The following is a 4,619-nucleotide window of genomic DNA, read 5'->3' as shown; positions in this document are numbered from 1 at the left end:
TCTTGCCCTTATTCTGTTTAAAAAAAGAAAATAAGGAAGAAATAATAGCTAAGTTCATTAGTGGACAGGTCTCCTAATCATATGGTTATTACGTTTTTTCTTTTTTTTTCTTTTTGGAGAGGTTTTTGCTATAGGACGCGTGTGCTCACCAGACAGACAGAGAGAGACAGAGAGACAGAAAGTGAGAAATCACCCCCCAGGGGGGATGGCCACAACGCAGTCCCTTCTCCTCCATTCTCTCGGGATCTTGGGCACGCACGCACATGCACCCGGCGTGAGTATAAGCCACCAGATCCGGGAATCGAACCGCGGTCGACTACGTGGGAGTCCAGTGACATAGCCATTATGCTAACTGCTAGTCCCATCATATCGTTATTTTCAGAATTAAATAATTGGAGAAAAGGTTTGAAAGGTATCCAGAAATTGTGAGACCAAGTTCTTTTATTTTGGAGAGGTTTTTGCTTTAGGGCACGTGCACTCGCCAGACAGACAGAGAGAGACAGAGAGACAGAAATCTAGAAATCACTCCCCAGGGGCGGATGGCCATGCCACAATTCCTTCTCCTCCATTCTCCTCTCAGGATCCTGTGCACGCACGCGCCCGGTGTGAGTTTTAAGCCACCGGGTCCAGGACTCGAACTGCAGTCGACTACGTGGGAGCCAAGCAACATAGCCATTACTCTAACTGCTGGTCTGAGACTGAGTTCTGTATTCTGGTGAGTTAATGGGGTTGTCTCCACACGTTTCATAAGACTCACAGTATAATAAAACATTATATAAGAGCTTTTGCTATTTGTCAATCTCTTGAAGAGTATTCAGCTTTAGGGAACCAGCAGTTAGCATAATGGCTATGTCACTGGACTCCCACGTAGTCGACCGCAGTTCGCGTCTTGGACCCAGTGGCTTAAATCTCATGCCGGGTGCGTGTGCGTGCGTGCCCAAGATCCTGAGAGGAGAATGGAAGAGAAGGGATTGTGGCATGGCCATCCCCCCTGGGGGGTGATTTCTCGCTTTCTGTCTCTATGTCTCTCTCTGTCTGTCTGGCAAGCACATGCGCCCTATAGTGAAAATCTCCCTTCCCCCAAAAAAGAGTATTCAGCTTTATTACTATCAACACATGGTCAAAGTTCTACATTTATCCTGGGAATAGTGGCCAAAGTGGGAGAGTTGGAAGAGTGGATAAAGGGAAAGACTATTATGTTGCAAGTGAAGACTGTTAGAAATTAGACAAGTGTTTAATTTTTGAAAACTCCTTCTCCTCTGTTATACCAGCTATTGATGGTTACATATCCTAGGGAAACTTTAAAATGAGGGAATACTAATATCACACGTGAAGAACTTTTCAATGCTAGGAAGAAAATCTTAAGAGAGCTTCTGAATATAGAAAAGTTCATTTAGGAAGAAGTCCACCTTGTAGATGTGTCAAAAGTTACAAATTCTGAATCAAGATGTAATGTTTCAATACATTATATTTGTCCTAAAATAATCTGCCCAGGGAAACAGCAGTTAGCGTAATGGTTATGTCACTGGACTCCCATGTAGTCAACTGCAGTTTGTGTCCCAGACCCAGTGGCTTAAAACACACGCACCCTTTTTAATTTTTCCCACTATGGGAATTTCTAGTGTGAAAGTGTATTAAAGAAAAGAAAATTAAAAAAAAATAAAATATTGTATAATAAGATGTATTCTACTCTTTAAAAAAAAAAAAAGAAAAAGAAGAAATACTACTTGACAAATGGTTCATCAGGAATCTATTTAAACATTGACTTTCCAACGTCTTGAGGTCCACAAACCAGGATGACCAGGCAGCCATCTTCTTCACAGGAAACACTGACTAACTCTTCCAGGGCGTACGGAGCACTCTGAGTGAAATTAAGGCCTTTTTTTCTTTTCTCTTTCCTGATGCTGACAGACCTTAAGGCTAAATATTCAGAATTATTCTGGAAAGTCGGACTCTCTTGCATGAAAATGTAGGCTAAATTATGAAGTCTTCAGTGGGGGTTTTTTTTTTTTTTTTTTTTTCTTTTTCTTTTTCTTTTTTGCTATAGAGCCCGTGTGCTCGCCAGACAGACCGAGAGAGACAGAGAGACAGAAAGCGAGAAATCACCCCCCGGGGGATGGCCACACCGCAATCCCTTCTCCTCCACTCTCCTCTCAGGATCTTGGGCACGCACGCACACGTGCCTGGCATGAGTTTAAGCCGCCGTGTCTGGGACTCGAACCATGGTCGACTACGTGGGAGTCCAGCGACATAGCCCTTACACTAACTGCTGGTCCCTACAGTGGAGGTTTTCAGGTGTTCCAGCAATTATGATGGAACACGGAGGAGAAAAAGGCTTCATGGACCAACCTCTGTCATCTAGGTTAAGATGAGAGCTGAGCAAAGTCTGTGCTTCCCTTCTGATCACCTTCCTGCTTTTCTCAGCATTGAGTAATGAGCGGCATGGACAGCCAGGAAGGACTGCGTGTATACAGAGTAGACCTCTTGGTCAGGCTGGCCTTGGCTGACGGTAAAACCAAACACCTGCACTTGGCCATAGAAGCAAGTCACTCGACAGATCCCGCTAAAAGTAAAACACTGCTTGACTGGCAGCAGCAGCAACACGGGGCCGGGCCCAGCTGCCTCACAGGCAGGAAAGACACATCCGCCTGGCAACATGTGGCTGGGTCTTCAGCTGGGGTTTGGGCTGGGGACCGGACTGTGGATCGGGCTGGGGGTCGCGGTGGGGACCACAGTCTTGGGCCTCTTGTCCGCCGCCATCTGTGGCACCTGACAGGCGCCCTCCCTCCAGTCCACACCTGCTGCCTGGGCCTGCAGTAGCCGCCGCTGTAGGCGCGTTGTGGGCGCCCCCGGCGCCCCCGGCGTAGCCCCGGAGCCTGCAGCCGGGCCAGTGGCTGTGGATGAGCTGAGACCGCGCTTTGCATGCCCGCAGCCACGTGGAGCACCAGGGACCCCGCCGGGGCAGCAGTACAGAGTCCACCATGCTGCGCCCACCAGTCCAGCCCCGGGAATTTCCAAAGTCAAGTATCTCGGCATTTGCTTGTTGTTGTGTGGCAAAAGCACTGCTGAGTCTGTCAAGTTTGATGGTATTATTAGAAGTAGCAAGGGCTAGCGCAGAGGAAGAAATGGCAAAGTTAACGACATCAAAGATTTTAATAGTTTCTGTCGGGTAGTGATAAGAGATGGAAAGAGAATTTGTGTAGATTTGGCATAAGCAGAGTATTGGGGTGCATGATAGCTGATGTCAAAGGTGTTTTTTGGAATGTAATAAGGGTTTTTGTAAGAACAGGCTTAAAAAGAATGAACATAGGACTGGAAGTGACAGGGAGGAATGGAGGAGCTGGGAGAAGAGAGGATTTGGGGCAGAGTACGCCATAAGAAAATGTTGGAGTGTAATATTCAGTATATAATTTGATGGAGTCGTTAAAATTTCCAAGATAAATGAGACAGGTGGCAAAGATACAATAAGAGCAAGTGCGATGGGAAATGGGTGTGTAATAGAGACTGGATTGATGGGCTATAGAAGAGTTAGGGACAGGAGAAACATATTATTGGAAGGTGGCTCTTGTCCAGCGTTTATGTTGGTCAGGCAAAGGCATATAGAAAGTATAGGGTCTTGTTGGGGTGGTAGTTATTTGGTGTGCGGTAAGGGGATTAAAGATAGCACCCCTTGATGACCAATAAGAAAGGGGTCTACCATTGTAGCACATGGGTTTATTGTAATGTACTAGGGGGTCCCATCGTAGGTGGTGAAAAGTGAGTAATTGTTGGTGATGAGATAAGGTATAGAATAATTAGTCAAGATTATGCTGTGGTCGCTATAGGCCATGGTGGGGAAAGGAGTAGAATTGATGATAGGGGTATCAAAATAGGTATAGTTGTGGATATAGTTAGATGTTTGTAGGTTGAAGGGGCCAAAAGTAGGAGGGAACTAGGAAAGATGGAGCAAGGTAGTTCAGAGTAAAAGGAAACAGTGGAATAGTAATCGGATGTGATGTTGGGAGTAGAAGAGGCAGGAGTAGTAGTAGGAGTGGTAGGAGGAGGAATAGTGGTGGGTTTAATGTGGTTTTCATCATATTTGCACCATAAGTTTGAGTACCAAAAGTTCATAAGCATATTTTGGAAGGGGATGAAATTAATTGCAGCTCTTTCTAGGCATGTGAGCTTACAAGAATAGTGAGGATAGAGAAATGGTGCAGTAGGACTGTAGAAAGGTTTGGGTTTTGTAGAGGAGGGTTGGAAAGTGGAATAAGGTTAAGCTAGGAGACAGAGTATAAGTTAAGAAGGCGTTTGAACCAAGGTTGGCTTAAACATTCTTGGACATCCTCACCCATATCAGAGTAATATGGTAGAGGAGATCAATGAGGTATTCTTTTTGACCTATTGTAGTAGAGGCATATGGTAGATAGAGTTTTATATCAGGCAAGATGAGGGTTAAGGAGTGATTAATAATATGAGTAAAGTTTTGAAGAAAAGAATTGTTGGCAAAGAGTGCATGTGGGGGAAGGAGATGAAAAAGGTGCTTGTGTCCCTTAGTGGAATTTATGTAAGTATAGTTGGTGTCTTGTGGTAAGTCTGGTTGTAACTCTAGGACAGATAAAAGTGTATTGTTAGGAAAG

General features: G+C 45.1%; 1 pseudogene; it reads right to left on the bottom strand.

Annotated features, from left to right (window-relative positions):
• Window positions 1–2,262: 2,262 nt before the first annotated feature.
• Window positions 2,263–2,983, bottom strand: LOC102495020 (polynucleotide 5'-hydroxyl-kinase NOL9 pseudogene; annotated as a pseudogene).
• Between the last annotated feature and the right edge of the window lie 1,636 nt (window positions 2,984–4,619).

The sequence above is a fragment of the Tupaia chinensis genome, unplaced genomic scaffold (genome assembly GCF_000334495.1).
Source record: "Tupaia chinensis unplaced genomic scaffold, TupChi_1.0 Scaffold143875_1, whole genome shotgun sequence".
Classification (NCBI taxonomy): Eukaryota; Metazoa; Chordata; class Mammalia; order Scandentia; family Tupaiidae; genus Tupaia; species Tupaia belangeri.
The sequence above is the reverse complement of the archived record's forward strand: the minus strand, read 5'-3'. Positions and strand labels throughout refer to the sequence as shown.